Source organism: Oryzias latipes, chromosome 2, assembly GCF_053564925.1.
Source record: "Oryzias latipes strain Hd-rR chromosome 2, Olatipes_Hd-rR_3.1".
Taxonomy (NCBI): Eukaryota; Metazoa; Chordata; class Actinopteri; order Beloniformes; family Adrianichthyidae; genus Oryzias; species Oryzias latipes.
The window spans coordinates 25,783,391-25,801,296 of record NC_136238.1 but is presented as its reverse complement, the minus strand read 5'-3'; the positions used below and the strand labels follow the sequence as shown (position 1 = coordinate 25,801,296).

General features: G+C 43.8%; 1 protein-coding gene and 1 long non-coding RNA gene across 2 annotated transcripts in view; one reads left to right on the top strand and one right to left on the bottom strand.

The window, feature by feature from the left end:
- Positions 1-17,906, top strand: part of LOC144987890 (uncharacterized) — a 461,750-nt gene that overhangs the window by 161,505 nt on the left and 282,339 nt on the right. The gene's annotated exons all lie outside the window — the stretch shown is intronic.
- LOC144988322 (uncharacterized) lies at positions 2,773-6,983 on the bottom strand. The gene is made up of 2 exons (XR_013652189.1): positions 6,223-6,983; positions 2,773-4,362 (listed from the first exon to the last, which is right to left on the bottom strand). It is a non-coding gene; the product is annotated as an uncharacterized LOC144988322 (long non-coding RNA).

Here is a 17,906-nt window from a genome sequence, read left to right as displayed (position 1 = left end):
GTTGCTGCTTGCTGGCTTAGCTTCCACTGTGTGAAGCCGCGCTTCTAACTACTCCAGCCAGGCCTCCAAGTATAACACAAGACTACACTTAACACACCTACCGGTAACTTTACTAAAAGAGGCAGGATCCTCACTAAACATATGGCACATGGAGCAGGAGAGAGGGGGAAAGGTGGAAGGAGTGGTGGCCATGCTTGGCTCTAAGCTAAGGCTAGCGGTGTTTAGCTAAAGAGAAGTGGTTTATTTAGCAAACTGAGAAAAGTGAACAGCAAGCGGTTTAACAGTAGTGTATTCACTATTAAAAGGTGCTAGATGTGAATATTAATCCAGATAACACTTAAAGTAAGCAATAGTAGTCAGGCTAAGGCCAAACAAGAGGACAGCAGTCAAACATGACCAGCACTGGAGTACGCTCACCCGGAAATTACGTCACAGGAAATTCGTCAGTCCCCCGATGAATGCATAGCAGTGAAAGCGGATTGTGTTTATGAAAGATACAACTAAGGGAGGGAGAAGGTAAATGATGAATAGCAGGGGCCCTAGGACAGAGTCTTGGGGCATACCTGTGGTAATTGGAACTGTGGGAGAGGTGAATTACTTTAATTGGATGAATTGCGTGCGGCCTGAAAGATAGGACTGGAACCCGCTGAGGGGAAAGTCAGTGATGCCCATGGTTGAAAGTCTTTTCAGAAAGATGGGGTGAGAGATTGTCTCAAAGGCCGCAGTCTGATTGAGTAGAAGGATGGAATCTAAACCAGAGTCAGCAGCGGATCGAAGGTTGCTGTTAATTTTAAGGAGGGCTGTTTCTGTACTGTGGAATTGATGGGAGCCAGACTGGAGTTGTTCATATAAATTACTGGAAGAGAAGTGGGTGTGGAGTTGTGAGGCGACAGTTTTTTCAAGGATTTTTGTAATAAATGGAACATTAGAGATTAGGCGGAAGTCATTGAGATTTGTGGGATCAGAACCTGTTATTTTCAGTATGGGGGTGACTGCTGCTGTTTTGAGAACAGTAAGGAACAGTTCCAGTCTTAAGGGAAGCGTGAATGATACAAGTAATGAGGGGGATAAAGACGGAGCCTTGGCCAGAGCAGTGGGAATTGGGTCAAGTTAGCATGAGAAGGTTGTGGATTTTTTAATGAGTTTAGTGATTTGCTCAACTGAAGGTAGATAAAATGATGAGAATAGAAGAGCTGGTGCAGTTTCATTTTGACTTGAATTGGATTGAAGTTGTTGGTGAATATCATGGATTTTTGAAGAGAAGTAAGATGTTAGGGCAGGGGTGTCCAATTCCAGGAATCAAGGGCCGGTGTCCTATGTTTTCCAATCAACCTGCCGTTGAATCTCCTTATTAGCTAAACACACCTGATCCAAGTAACAGTAACTGCTCAACAGCAGATGAGGCAGGGTTTGTAGAAAACCAACAGGTTGCCAGCCCTCGGGTGTTACAGAAATCAGAGGAGTACAAATGAGGAGGAAGTGAATTCTAGCAGGTTGTTGCACATGAAAGGATGGAAAATAGGGCCTTTGAGTTGCCTTTAGCGGAATTTATCAAACCGGACAGATATTTTGTTTTGGTCTTGGAGATAGAGTCTTTGTATTGGATGATATGGTTATAATACATGTCCTTGTGAATATTGAGCCCAGTTTTCTTGTAGAGTCGTTATAGTTGACAACCTTTAGCTTTGAGTTATCTGACGATTTGAGTAAACCAGGGTGCAGAAACGTTTAATGAAAAAGACCTTGTTTTGAGTGGGGTGAGAATGTCTAGAAAATTATGGAGGTTATAATACATTATCCAACACACAATGTGAAAATAATTAAAATACAACATTGTTTTATTTCTCGGCGGTGAAGAGGCCATTTGATATTCTCTGCATTTTGGTTATTAACTGCACTGTTTATCTGATTTGTTACACATTGGTATTTGTTGATCATTTTATTTTAGGGTAAACTTACACCAGAAAATATCAATAAGAAAACCAATAAGGTACCAGAGTGAAAAGCAGCAGATTAAGAAGAGTTAATAGATCAAATCTTAACGATACTTATACCATGGTCCGGGTGAATACCATATTCTGATTGGCTGCTTGGTATGAGTTAAAACCTGATAACTGCACGGTGAAAAAAGAAGTTCCGGTCACCTAGCATAAATGTTTTGGATCACTGCGCCGGCTTCTTGAAAACAACCTTTTGCTTCATCATTTGGACAGAAACAAGCGGTAAGAGGTGAACTTTCTCTCTAAACTGATACTTTATTCAACCCATCGGGACGATCAGCATATATATATATATATATATATATATATATATATGTATATATATATATCGCAGAATCTTGACTGCAGCGGTGGTGCGGCGCGACGCAGACTATTTGTCACGTAACATGTAGTCCGCTTTTAGTGAGAAAAGCGATCCAAATCGGAAAAAAAAACAAGAATTAAGGTCTAAAACCTGGTTAATATGTATTGCTTTTGTAAGTGACCATGGTATAAGCGGGTTATTGGCCTTCGAAGTGTGCGGTTATTACTTTTTACATTTTAACGCACTTCGCGTAAGCAACCTCCGCTTCCCGTCGGACAGCTCAGGCTTCCACGGCGTGCGTTAAAAACTAATAACCGCACACTTCGTCGGCCATTAACCCTTACATATCATGTGAGGAAACTGGATTTTTTTAGAAAGGACTGTATTAAATATAGTATTAGGTTGGTTCGATCCCTTTTCAGTTTCCAGCACACAGAAATAAATGAATAACGACTCAGAGACAGATACTTAGCTTTTGTGGAGGTTTTACTTCGCACAAACACGAAGGGGACAGACATGAACATGGTGCATTCAAAGTCCGAACCAACGAGCTCAGGGATGGGCTTGGTATAAAAACCCTACATTTGCATATTCAGAAGATCGTCCGATGGGCCTCGTGTGAAAATCACGCCCACAGGTTGCTGCTGAAGAGGAGCTCCAAGGCTAAAGTGAAGATAAGTCTGAGGTCTGCTCAGCAGATCACACATGCAGAGAAAAAGGGAGGATGAGAATAAACTGTTAGAACAATAGTTTGGCTGTGCTTTCTTCAAATGTAATATAATTTTGAGATGACAATACATGCTTAGTGAATTAAGTTTAAACCATTAGTGTAATAAAAGTTAAAGGCAGTTTCTAACTATTCTTCACATACCCCCCTGTTTGTCATATCAAAATTATATATGTAAAGTCAGCAGAACTCCTGTCATCATCAACCAAATACCATTTCACAAAGATTTTCAGTATAGGCAGCATATTGGCTCTGCATCGAAAACAAGTGTAGAGGTACAGGTAAATTCAAAAGAAAATATAAAATCAACGTGAATAAATGAGCATATCAGAGGTGGTAGGTGATACATGAGTGTTGATGCGAAAACCTCCAGGGCTAAACTTATACCACCTGTGTGAAACATTCGTTGAGCAGTCAGGGAGGGCAAAACTCATCAACGGCTCTGCGCCCCTCAGCAGCCATCACTAAGGATACGCATGCATCACCAGTCCAGACCTCGGCACAAAATCATTAATTAAATTTACATAGAACAAGAAACAAATTAAAAAATGAAGAAAATAAAAAAAATCAAATCAAACAAAAGAAAAACGATAAAATAAATCTGTAAAGACCAGTTTCAACCACGAGCAGATGCGAATTAGGTTAATTGTTGGCATAGTACTGATAGAGTCGACCTGACAGTGATCATTCATTTGACACATGGAATCAAACAGGTGACGAAAAGAAAAAAGAAAAACAACACACAGAGGACCGGAGTGGCTAGTTTTATCAGTACACTCCACCAGAAGTAAACCAATAAAGTGGGGACCCAGACCAGTAGGTGTCAGTCATCTGAGAAGAAATTTGTGACTTAAGGGCCTTGACCTCATTGATGATGTGAATGAGATCTCCAGAGGAAGAGGGAATAAAAGTACAAGATGAAACCACGAGGAACAGCTGGACCCATGTTAGCTGGTTCGAAGCTCACTGTAGCTGGAAGAGAGAAGCGCTAGAGGAAACACACCAGGGAGCTCCCCTCGCCAGGAGTAGTGTCACACTTCGTAGTTGGACTTCAACCAGGGATGTGTCTCAAAATGTCAGTCTCATAGGCTCTCAGCAATTTACAGTGGCTTACGTGAATCCAGGAGGGTCAGTCAGCAATGTGTACTGCAGTTGGCATAGCGAGGAGAACCTTGAAGAGTCCCGTCCACCTCAGGTGTGACCAATCAGTCCGTTAAATGGCCTTCAGGTAAAGCAGGTCACCGACAGAGGCCTTCTGGTTGGGATTCAGAGTCTGTGGGGAGGAGAGAGCTGGAGGCAGACTCAATGCGTTCCATTGTTCTCACAGCTTTCTTCAAATAATCATGTAAATCATCAATGGTGTCAGTAGAGCCAGGCATGAGAGTAGGAAAAATAAGGAAAAAAATTAAATAAAAATAAAATAAAAAAAAAATTAAAAAAAATAAAAATAGTGAAAAAACACATTGAATGTGAAACAGACAAGAACTGTGTCTCATTCTAACAGCACCATGAGCAGGCTGATAACAGTTTGACTAATGGGAAAGTCTGAACGGAAGGGAGTGGAGCACACTGCATGTGATTCTGGAGAATTCGCACAAGAGAATCACAGGTGACATTGTTTCAACTATCAGTCGCGTAGCAGCTGCAGCTTACAGCCAGTGAGTGAAGTTGGGGGGCTGATCAGATAAGGTGGTGAGGTCCAAGGAGAGAAATAATTTTTCTAGAAACAGAAACTAAATGTCCCAAAAAATTTAACCTGTGCTTGGGCCAGCTGGAGTTTAGTCTTATCGCACTTATTGCCCTGAGAGTTGAAACTTAGAAAGATTAGCAGACATGTCCATTAAAAAAAATGCAAGGCGAGTTAGGGAACCAGAGATCCTCAGGAATGCCTTTAAGAGGTCAATCCTGATTTACAAGCAAAAATGCAGGGACCTGAGAAGTGGGGTCAGAAGGCTGCAATCAAACTTTTTATGAGCAGGGAAAGTGAACTAAAAAAGGGAAAGGCTGCACCAGCCATCTGAGTCTGATCATGTTTATTCAAGAGGGAGGTGTGTCATGCACAAAATGATCCACGTCTGCTTTGTAAGAAATGATACTTTCTATTGCTTTTTCTGAACATCTACCCTTGTCCATGTCCTAAACACTAAAATGCACACTAAAATACACACTAAAACACGTCCTATCATTATTCTGAGAGCATAGAAAGCCGTTACATCTGCTTACAAGGGAGAAATCACCCCTCCTTTCTGCGAGTTCTCATCAGCCTGTCTGCAGGCTCGGGCACGCTCACTCTGATATGTGAAGCTGCTCCCCCTCCTTCTACTCTGTCCTGCACTCTGAGGCTGCTTAACGTTCTATGAAATCCATAATCTTTAACCCATTTATCCAAATACTTGATTAATGTCTGATCCTGACTTTCCACATACTTCCAAACTTTATGAAAAGCTTTCTGGACCTGAGCAATGTGCCGTCTTTATTTCAGTGAGATTTTGTGAATGAGTCCCACCCATGTTTTTGAGGTTTTTGATCGACGATCAGCCACAAACGCTCTCAGTTTCAATCACAAACCAGAGCTCCCACCCAAATAACCCTTTTTATGGATTCTCCAGCGCTGAATCTAATCAGCAGAAAAAGCTTGGAGAATCAGAAAAGAAACCTAATTATTTGTCAACTGAGTCACTATTTTGTTTTAGAACGAGGCATTAATCAAAGCAATCATGAGGCATTAATCAAAGCGAGCATACATCACAGAAGCCGTCGCAGAAAGCACAGTCAGACACAGACAGAGACATAAAAAACGTTACACACACATGAATTCCCCGGAGCTCCGTTTATTCCCAAATGCCGTGCACGACGCGCCTTAACCGAATCTGTCCCTAAGCCGTCCACACAGCCGACAGCACGTTTCAACCGAATCTGTCCCTACGTCGGGTCACACAGCCACCGACGGGTTTTTCTCTTAAGCTACACACTTCTCCCTGTCATCTCCCGTGAAGGAGGAGACATGCACCCGCAGTAGGCTGACTGCAGGCGCTCCTGTGGTCAGCGTGCACGCGCAGCACTGTGACTGCACCCAGCTCTCTCTCTGTTCTTCCCCAAGAGATGATGCACCCACACACAAGACACAGACACAGTCAACATAAAACCCTAGCAAATAAAGAGAGGACAGACTTTCTGTGTTGCATACTCACTTCGATCAAATAACCCCGTTATTTGATGAGGGTCCAACACGACGTCGGGGGCACCGCCGGATCCAAAGGGCGAGGGCCGCCGATCCTGAAGGCGGATGTGTCAATGCTGAGACTGTGATCTCAGACCATGCATGGTTTTCGGGCAACCCCCCCCCCCCCCCCCCCCCCCCCAGGGGCTCCAGCGATGTCCAAGGCGTGCGCCGGCCGGCTCAGAAGGACCAACTATGAGGAAACTGGATTTTCTAGAAAGGACTGTATTAAATATAGTATTAGGTTGGTTCGATCCCTTTTCAGTTTCCAGCATACAGAAATAAATGAATAACGACTCAGAGACAGTTACTTAGCTTTTGTGGAGGTTTTACTTCGTCCAAACACGAAGGGGACAGACAGATGAACATGGTACATTCAAAGTCTGAACCAACGAGCTCAGGGATGGGGTTGGTATAAAAACCCTGCATTTGCATATTCAGAAGATCGTCCGATGGACCTCGTGTGAAAATCGCGCCCACAGGTTACTGCTGGAGAGAAGCTCCAAGGCTAAAGTGAAGATAAGTCTGAGGCCTGTTCAGCAGATCACACATGCACAGAAAAGAGGGAGTATGAGAATAAACTGTTAGAACAATATAGTGCTTTCTTCAAATGTAATATAATTTTGAGGTGACAATACATGCTCAGTGAATTAAGTTTAAACCATTAGTGTAATAAAAGTTAAAGGCAGTTTCTAACTATTCTTCACATATCTCTACTAGACTTTAGCTCTAATAATTCAAAACAACTCATTTCTACTATCTAAAATAATTCATTTTGTGAAAAAAGAAACTCATCGTCTAGTATCATTACACAGATTGAAATGTATTGATCATTTACTTTTTTGCTTTTGATAATTGTGGCTTAGAGAAGATGAAAACCTAAAAAAGCTGTCCAAGAAAGTCAGGATAACACAAGACAAGACTTTATTGATCCCCTGGAGGGAAATTCAGTTGTTACTGCAGCCAAACAAGAAATATAGCAGTTAGAAAAACAAATAGTCAGTAAACAATTAAAATAGTAATAAAAGTGGAAGTAAAAGTACACGTCATAACTAAATAAGTAAACACAGCAGCAGTTTCATCAGTCCTAAAATGTGTCATTCTATAGTCTAACAGCTGTTGGGACAAAGGACCTCCTGTAGCAAATCATATATCAAAAGAACCAAAATTTTATTTTTTAGAAAAATTCATTTCAACATATTCAATATTCACTTGTTCCTCCCTCTAATGAAGTTACTCCATCAATATGGAATGGAGGCCATCAGCCTGTGGCTCTGTGTACATGAAATGAAAGCTCAGGTTGCTATGGAGTTCATTAGAACATTGGGGTTTCCCCCCAGAAGTTTTGAGCATTAAAAATTATTTTAACATATTACATTTTTTTGAGATACAAAACTTTTTCCCTTTTGTAAAATGAAGTATTCTGCTGTGGTACAGAGGTTGAGAGGTTGACCTCTTATCAGAAAAGCTTCGAATTTAGAGTTTACAATAGATCCTTACATTGTCAAGAAAGAGTCTTACAAGTTCTCATGTGTTTGTTGAGACTAAATAAACGACTTTTTTTACAATCTTTACAAGAAAAAGGCTTTTCTCCTGTGTGAGTTCTCATGTGTCTATTGAGACTAGATCTGTGACTAAATCTTTTCTCACATTCTTTACAAGAAAATAGCTTATCTTCTGACTTCAACAAGTCCTCCATGTCATCATCTAATGCTGCATGTGAGGACTTTGCAGACCACTTCATGGGTCAAATCAATGCTATAAGATCAAACATTTCATCCATGCAGTACACTGATCTTAACAGACCTCCAGCATTGTTTTTGCCAGAAGAAACACTGGGGAGTTTTGTCCTGGTTGATGTGGAGATGCTTGGTCGAGTTGTATCCCAAGTAAACACTACAACCTGCCTTTTAGATCCCATTCCCACTTCACTTTTTAAAACATTTTATGGATTCTTTGAGTCAGAGGTTTTAAACATAGTTAACTGCTCTCTTCAGACGGGGGTCTTCCCCTCTGCCTGTAAGACGGCGGTGGTGAGGCCCCTTCTGAAGAAGAGTCAATTAGATCCAAAAAATCTGGATAACTATAGACCCGTATCCAACTTACCATTTTGAAGTAAAATAATAGAAAAAAGTGTCACTACTCAACTGCATGAGTTTTTAAATGCCCAAAATATTTTAGAAAAATATCAGTCTGGTTTTAGGAAAAGCCACAGTACAGAGACGGCTCTTTTAAAGATCATTAATGATCTTAGATTAAACTACGACTCACAGAAACTTTCTGTCGTGGTGCTGCTAGATCTTAGTGCCGCTTTTGATACAGTAGATCACCAGATTCTATTAAACAGACTTAGGAGTCTAGTGGGCCTCTCTGGAAATGTTCTTAAGTGGTTTTACTCTTACCTTACAGATCGACACTTTTATGTAAGTATGGATACGTGCTCTTCAAGAATCCACGAAATAAGTTGTGGGGTTCCCCAGGGGTCAATTTTAGGGCCAATACTTTTTAATTTGTATATGTTGCCTCTTGGGGAGGTCATCAGGAGACATGGCGTTGATTTTCACAGCTATGCTGATGATACACAACTTTACATCGCCGTTTCTCCTGATGACCTTGAACCTATTAACACTCTTTTAAATTGTATTTTAGATATTAAGTCATGGATGGCAGAAAACTTCTTGCAGCTCAACCAGGACAAAACTGAAGTTTTAATCATCGGTTCTGAAGACAACAGAGAGATGATTTTACCACATCTTCATAATTTTAAACCTTCTCAATGTGTGAGAAACCTGGGCGTACTTTTTGACTCTGAGCTAAATTTTATCCCACACATTAAAAATGTCGTTAAGACAGGATTTTATCATCTCAAAAACATTGTCAGAGTCCGCCCGTTCCTCTCTCTTGCCAGCACAGAAGTGCTAATGCATGCTTTTATTTTCAGTCGTTTAGATTATTGTAATGCCCTGCTCTCTGGTTTACCCAAAAAGTCTATTTCAAATCTACAACTTAGAACTCAGCGGCACAAGTTCTGACGAGGACCAGAGGGCGGGAACACATTACACCGCTGCATTGGCTCCCTGTGCGTTTCAGGATTGATTTTAAAATTCTTTTAATGGTTTATAAATGTTTTTATGGTCTTGGGCCTTCTTATTTAAATGATATTCTTTTAAAATATGAGCCCTCGCGGACCTTGAGGTCCTCCGGTGCTGGCCTCTTAGTTGTTCCTAAAGTGAAGACCAAAACTTATGGTGAGGCTTCGTTCTGCCATTATGGTCCTCGCCTGTGGAACAGCCTGCCGGAGAGCCTCAGGGTTGCAGAGACTGTAGAGGTTTTTAAGAAGAGGCTCAAGACCCACCTTTTTAATTTAGCTTTTAGTTGATTTTAACTGCTAATTTATTCTATTAGTTTTATTATAGGCTATATTCTATACTATATTTCATTTCATTTTATGCATCTTATTCTCAGTTTTTTATTTTTTTATTTTATTTTATTTTATTTTATTTTATTTTATTTTATTTTATTTTATTTTATTTTATTTTATTTTATTTTATTTTATTTTATTTTATTTTATTCTATTTTATTCTATTTTATTTTATTTTATTTTATTTTATTTTATTTTATTTTATTTTATTTTATTTTATTTTATTTTTTTAATAAATCTTATAATTTTAGTATCTTATTGTGATTTTAGCCCCAGTGTTTCTTGTGGGAGTCTTTTCTGCCAGGGTTGCCAGCTTGCCCGGTGGCTGTTGCTGCAGTTCTTGCCCTTGCTGGGGCGGCTGGGGTTTAATTTTGCAGTCTCACGGCTGTGAAGTGGACCCCGGTGTTGTCCCGGTCTAGGTTGGCGCTGTGGCGATGCCCCTGTGGCCGGGCTGGCTCCTGGTATGAAAGGATTCCCAAATGCCGTTTCCTCACAGCAGAGCCAAGCCTTGTTTGTTTGTTTGTTTGTTTGCTTGTTTGCTTGCTTGCTTTTTTATTTATTTATTCATTTATTTATTTATTTATTTATTTATTTATTTATTTATTTATTTTAACTTGCATTGGTAGTCAATATTCATTGTCGTGGGTCATGTGTTTTAATGGAGGGGAGTGGGAAGGGTGTAGGGTGGATTGGGTTTTTACTGTAATGTTGTGTGTTTTTTGTTTTTAATGTTAAAGCGCTTCGAGCTGCACAAAATGCATGATAAGCGCTATTTTATAAATAAAGTTTGATTTGATTTGATTTGGAATGCAAACATTTTTCACCAACAATCTGCAAAGATTTTAATGCTGTTTCTTGTTTCTGTGTCTTCTTCAAAGATTTTTTCAATAAAAAACTGGGAAATGTTTAAATAAATTCACAGATTTTTTCAGGTTAAGACAAAAAAAACACTTAACATTTTTATTTACAGTACAGACCAAAAGTTTGGACACACCTTCTCATTCAAAGAGTTTTCTTTATTTTCATGACTATGAAAATTGTAGATTCACACTGAAGGCATCAAAACTATGAATGAACACATGTGGAATTCTATCCATAACAAAAAAGTGTGAAACAACTGAGAATATGTCATATTGTAGGTTCTTCATAGTAGCCACCTTTTGCTTTGATTACTGCTTTGCACACTTTTGGCATTCTCTGGATGAGCTTCAAAGATGTTGAGAAATGCAGAAATGTGTGCTGCAGATGCCATGTTTGCCACTAGAGGGCAGCACAGCAGCTTCAGTATTTGTCATTGTTGCTGTGTGAGCCTGAAGGAGCTTCAAAGTGAGCTGCAGCTTGGTTCAGACAAACCTCCACATTCACACACAGATGTGATCCTGAAGAAGTCTGAACAGAACATTTCAGGAGAACTCTTCAGTCCAGAACATGAGCCTGCATTGTTCCTGAAACTGGGATCAGAGTTCTGCTCTCTGCTCCAACAGAACCACCTTCATGAGCTCCTGGTTTCTTCTGGATCCTCCAACATTCAGACGCTCTCTGACTGAGTTCATGTCTGCACAGAAACCTTCAGGATTCTCTTCTTCCACACGTCTTTCACTCTGAAACTCTCTTCTGAATGTGGATCATCTCAGTCAGACGTTCAGCAGCATCAGAGCCGTGCATGTGCTCCTCCTCATGAGTCCTGAAGCTGCACCGTCAGCTGCAGAGCTTCAGAGCTGCTTCTTCTCAGACTTTCCACTTTCTTTGGCTCTCTGGCTCTGATGCTGCTGCTGCTGCAGAAAAACCAGCAGCTGCAGAAAAACTCTGCAGAGACTCACAGAGAGAGGATGGAGGCAGCAGATGAAGCTGCTGCAGACTGACAGCTGATGGAACTGAAGCACTTTCTACATTCTAGTTCCAAATGTTCTACAGAATCAATCAGAGGTTGAAAGTCTTCCTCAGTACTCGAGTACTTTAGTTCAGCAGCTCCTCTTTTCCTCTAAGGTGAAGCTTCAAGTGGACGACTTCTTCTTCTCTCCTCTTTTCTGGAGCTTGGGCTCCATGCAGTCTGATCAGCTCTGATTTGGGCTTCAGTTGATGTTTGTGATCAGGAACTCTGGATTCTTCTTAGAAGGAGACGTTCTGCCTCTTTAGCAGAGAGCAGAACGTTGATCTGATCTGTTGGAAGCCACTCCATCCTGAAGCTGCACTGCTGAGTTCCTGTCCACCAGGGGGCAGTGTTACGGCTTTGCCTGCCTTATTATTCTGCTCATCTGTCAGGTTGGGACTTCCAACACACAAACATTTGACCTTTTACTTTATAAAAAAGTTTGTTAAACACTTTGGTGACTTTCAGATTTTATTAAAAAACATTTTTTACCTTTTATTTCTGTAATTATTGGTCTAAACCTTTCTTCCTGAAGGCTGAACTGCAGCTTTCCTCAGGTCTTTCATTTTCTCCATTTTTCCCTCCTTTTCTTGGCTTCCAGCTCACCAGGCATGACCTAGACAGCGCCCTCATGTGGACGGATGTTCACATGACAGAGGGGAAGGACAGAGCTGCACAGCAGGGACGAGCAGAGACCTTTGGGTCACGTGGAGCAACAATAAAAACAGTAGAAACTCCAATAAAACCAGTAGAACCAGACTGGAAAAGCTCAAAAAGTTCAAAAACCTCTTGAAAAATGCAAAACTATATGAACTCTGAACACTAATGACAAATAAATGGTTATTAAAAACCTTTCTGGATCAGAACCAACAGAAATAACAGGTTGATGCTGGTCAGACGTGCACACACAGGACCCTAGGGGGGTTTGAACACCTGCCCTTTCTGCCTCCTATTCAAAAGTGTCCTCTTTGTTTTTAATGAACATGAATACATTTCTGTTCAGCTGCGTCCACACTGACCGCCTCTCTTTCACCGCGTGGATAATTCTCTGCTCGCCGTCTGTCCACAAATGTGTTGTGGGCGGAGCTTCCAGCTAATGTTTTCAGCCTGATGGCGACATGGAGCAGTGTCTGTGTTTCTGTCATTTCCACTGCATGAAGACACGGATGATGCTGAGAGGTCAGGTTTCTGGATGATGAAGAGTTCTCCAGAATCATGGGGAATCACGTCTCCATGTCTGGATCCTTCAGATTCTCTCCGTTCAGTGATCTTCTCTCCTGATGAGTCTGAAAGACGGACGCTTCCGCCGTCTTTCCGTCTCTCTGAGCGACTTTGAAGGCTTGCTGTCCCATGTTAACCCCAGAGGAAAACTACAAACCAGAATCAAATCAGGGACCTTTTTCTGATGGTCTCCATGGAAACCAGAAAGCTAAAGTTCAGGAGATGATCAGGCTGTCTTTCCATCAGCAGCAGCTCTCTGTCTGGCCGCCAGCTCTCCTCCTGGAGCCGCATAGCCAGATCAATGCTCCAGCTCCATGGGCCCTGCAGCAGACTGAAGGGTGAAGCCGCCTTTGGCCAACAGCAGGCAGGACGCTTCCTGAAACCCCGCTGCCCCCAAAGGGAACCAGCAGGTGAAGAGAATGAATGGAAGTTCAGGAGAACCGTGGATCCATTCACTAGATTGATGTGTTTTCTACCCGCTGTCACTCAAACCGTCACGCTGCTGCCAGACCTTCACGCCGCCCACTGCACAAATGGCGCCGCAGGACCTCAGATGGCGTCTGGACCATAGACTTAACATTGAAAGTGGCCACGCCCACCGCGTGAATCCCGTTGGGTGTGAAGCAGCTTTCCAGATGAATCCAAAAGTGTCTTCAACCCCCCAGTTTGGTATCAAACCATTTTCTTCTGAGCTGCAGCTCGTGTCTTTGCAGCTCCGCTCGGACTCAGAGCCTCCAGACGTTCAGGTTTCAGAAAAACGCTCTAAATGAGTCCAGGAGTCACTTTGGACTTTAGCCAGACGTCTGAATTCAACACAGAGCACATCCTGCAGGGACAGGAAGCTGCTACTAAGTACAAAATCAAACAGCAGGGGATTTTCAAAATAAAGGAAGAGTATTTGTGGTGAGGTCACAGCTTCCTCATTCCGGGTCTGACACTAAATGTTTCTGTTGAACAGAATGTTTTCTGATTGGTTTAGCCTTCTTTCCACTCTGGATCCTTCAGGTTCTCCATCTTTCTGGATCCAAATCCTTCCAGTCACAACAACTTCCTGTGTTTAGAGGATCAGATGCAGAAGAGAATCCAACATAGAACCGGAGTCACACTGGATCCAGCTGTCAGGAAGGGGAGGAGCCAAAATGCAGAAACTGGACTCAGAGGCAGAAACGTCAAGATTTGATCAATAAACAGAAACAGGAGAAAATCCATGGAGAAACCAAAAACTGATGATCTGACAATGTAGAGCTGAAAACAGAGACTTCTACTGACTGAAGACAACAGAAATGAAGACATGTGGATGATTGACAGGAACCTGGAGGGACTGTCAGACAGAACACCACCAGAACCACTGAAGAACGGACCTGCAGAATCCTCACAGCAACAGCAGGAGAACATTCTTTCTCAGTCAAACTGTTGCATTCTGGGAATGAAAGCTGGAAGACAGGGCTGCTCAATCCTGGTCCTAGAGATCTACCAACCTGCCTGTTTTCCAGATCTCCAAGCCCTGCTAGCTGCTGATTGGCTCAATCAGATGTCTCCAGATTGTGACTGGATGAACACACCTGGTCCAGGTGATCAGCAGGAAGGAGTGCAGGGAGAGCTGGAGAACAGGCAGGTTGTAGATCTCCAGGAGCAGGAAGGAGCAGCCCTGCTGTAGGACGTCTGTGTTTCCAACATCTGGATTCAACTGGATTCCTGTTGATTCTGCCTGCAGCACATTGTGCCGACATCAAGAGCCTCCAGTGTTTGATTCTTCCAAGTCTGGGATCAAGTGAACAAACTCATGTTGACTAGAGTTTGCTGACATCCAAATGACAATTGGATGACTTTCAGCTCCAGGGATCAGAAAGGAGTTGTTGTCTCCAGGTGACTTCATCTCTGGTCGTCTGCTTTCAAGGAGCAAAAAGTCTTTTCCCACTTTGAGCCCCGCCCCTCTGGAATCCTGATCCTGATGCTGGTGGTCTGTCTGCAGCTGCTTCTGGATCCTGGGCCTTTAGCCTCCTTCAGCTCATGGTTCCTCTGTCAGTCTCTTCTCCTCAGAGGCCTGTCAGCACATTCAGATCAGCTCAGATCCATCCAGACCTCTGCAGGAGCAGACACCTGGAAAACATCCTCCATCACCTGGAACACCACCAGCAGCCGTGGAGCCGCTCCACTCACTCGCCGTGGCGGCAGAGGCCAGAGGCCACTTTCAGTGGGAGGTCAAAGGTCAGGCCACACTGTCACTTCCATGTAGACATGTGTGTTGTTGTCATGTGTTGTTGTAGTCCAGCTGAACAAGCTCTTGGTGGTGTTGTTGGTGGAAATGACAGTTTGAAGTCCAACACGTCTGGACTAAACCAAACTTCTTCACAGCAGATTTGACCTTCAGCTGAGGGTTTTTACATCAACTGAATGGGATTTTTGTGATCCAGAGCATTTGACATCATTGATCAAGAAGAACCAATCGGAGCTTTTTTGCGTCTCCACGCTTGTAACGAGCTGTTTCCACCAGCAGGGGGCGACAACGTTCAGCTCCTGCTCCAACTTGAAGCAGTGGTAGGAAAAGTGACGTCACATCCTCCATGTTTCTGGAAGAATTGGTGAAGATATGAACCCTTTATGTCTCTGACTTTGATGTTTGATTTTTCTTTCAATTTGATCATTTGATTCTTTTCAAATGTTCAATTTTTAATGGACAAAAATGAGTTTATGATAAAATAATGACCAAATGATGATTCTCAGTGATTCTATGGTTCTGACACTCAGAATAATGTTTAGAAATGATCAAAAAAGGACATTGAAGGAGTTTGAAAGAACAGTTTTCTGCTTTATTTCAATAAGAAAAGAACAAATCCAAAGTTAGTTGTTAGTTTTTACCTCTATTCCTAAAATGTGTGCTTTTATTGTGAAAAACCGTTTCCAAAGTGGATTCAGGAGCTAAATGGAGCTGAGAGTCTGGATGGAGTAGAAACTGTTTTCTCTCTAAATGGGAGCATTTCTTCTTCTCCTCATCCAAACCCCAGTTGTTGCCGGGTAGACTTTCAAGAATGTTCCCGTTTCTGAAACATGGATTTATTTCTGGAAGACGCCATTTTTGTCCCTAAATGTTGGATTCAGTCTGAATTCCAGTCCCACTCCCAGCATTCCTGCTCCTCTTTAGCTCCTCCTCTTCCTCCTGATCAAAGTTTGAAGCCCAGAGCCAAAAGTGCGTCTGCAGCTGCTTCTGCTCCAGCAGCCGCTCCCTCTGCTCCTCCTGCCTCTCCTCCTCTGGGAGCTCCTGCATCCTCCTGCGCTCCTCCCTGTCCTCCAGCATCATCAGGAGGCTTTCAAAAGGCTTTCTGGAATGTTCCAAAGCAGAAACCTTCATCATTGGAAGATGGAGGAAGACTCCAACACTGACAGACAGACAGACAGACAGACAGGAAGTCTCCTGGTTTTTCTGCTTCAGAAGGTTTTTGGGAAACTGCAGAGTTTTCTTTGTGGAGCTAAAGAGCTGCTGTCAGTCTGCTTTGGTCCATCAGGAATGAAGGTCAGGACTGAGAGGAACCTGAAGAAAGTGACTCTTCATCATCTGCTGCTGAAGAAGACAGAGGAAGATCCACTGTGAGAGCAGCTGCAGAAAGCTTTCTGCTGTTTTTCTCCTCTGAGAGAGTTTGGAGTTCCCAGCAGTTTGAGTGGAGCTGAAGCAGCAGAGCTGAAACAGACGTTCTTCTGCTCCCATTCAGCATAAACGGACAGATCCACTGAAGGCCGGCCTGAAGCTCTGGCTTCCAACACGTCTGCATGGATCCAAGCGTGTGCAGTGTGTGCTGACATGCTGTTCTCTGAGGAACATGTTGGTGTCTGACTGGATCTGAGGACACAAACAGCTGCTGACATCTGAGAGGGTCAAGCTGCAGAGTGGCTCCTCAAAGCTCACGTCTCTGTGACAAACATGATGCTGCTTCTGTCTGTGCTCCACCAATAAAAGGACTGTCCAGAGTCGGTCCTGATCCGGTTCTAGTCTTTCTGGCTCCAACTTCTCTCTCCTGTCAGGAACCCTTCATGTTCTCTGCCTTCCTCACATTTCTGTCTTCTCTCTGGGCTTGAAGCCCAAAAGGAGCTGAAAGCTGCTGACTTCAGTCTGATCCCATGTTCTGGATCATCCGTGTTCCTGAAACACGCTGCTGGACCCGTGATCAGAGGAACCGGAGAACTTCCCAGAACATGCAGACACATGTGGAACTGTTCTGATCATCTACACAAAACAGATAGTGTTCATACACGCATACTTATGCCTTAAAACCAACTAGTGTGAAATATTTCAGTCATTCAGTCATGCAAGCTATTAGTGCAAAGGTGAGCTAACACCAGTGCTCAGGTGAGTGTTTATGTTCTTCTAAAATGGATGGTGGAACGTGAAAAGAAGGAGGGAGAGTGCCCAGCCATCCCCACCCCAAGACCCCCACCACAGCAGCAGCGGCAGCCGGAATCCCCCCAACGCCACACGGGAACCGGCAGGGAACAACCGGCGCCCGGGCGACCAAGCCCGCCACCCAGGCCAGGGCCAGCAGGGCCGCCGCAAGGCCCCCAGAGCCAGAGGCCAGGGAAGCACGGAGGGAAAGAGAGCGCCGCCCCAGCCCAACCAGGAGAGCAGCCCCCCCGCCGCGCCGGGAGAACCCAACGCAGAACCCACCGGAGAAGGACGTCCACAGCCCCAAACGAGCACCCCACCACCACCCAGGAGTTCCGGGCATCCCCCCGCCCCAACCCCAGGTACGAGCCAGGACCCCCCAAGGGAGACCCGCTCCGCACTCCAGGCAGCCATCCGCCCGGCCCACGGTTGGTCCAGGGAGGAGCGAGGCAGGGGGCCCGCCGCCCCCGCCCAGGAGGGGGGAACCCCGGGGAAAAAAAGAGGGCCCACAAGGGGTGTTATAAATATGGCCCGACCAGACTCGGCCACAGTTGGAAATTTGGCGGGGCCCAGCACTCAGGAGCAAGGACCAGAACCCACCCCCCAGGGACCAGACACCCCCGGCTCAGATGTAATGTGAACTCCCCCACCGCGTGGAGAGAGCACCGCCGGGCCCAGGAAGCCGGCACCCCGGGGACACGGCCGCCGTTGCAAAGGGGCCTGTACCCCCCACCAGGGAAGAGGCAGGGGACAGACGGACCCAGGTCC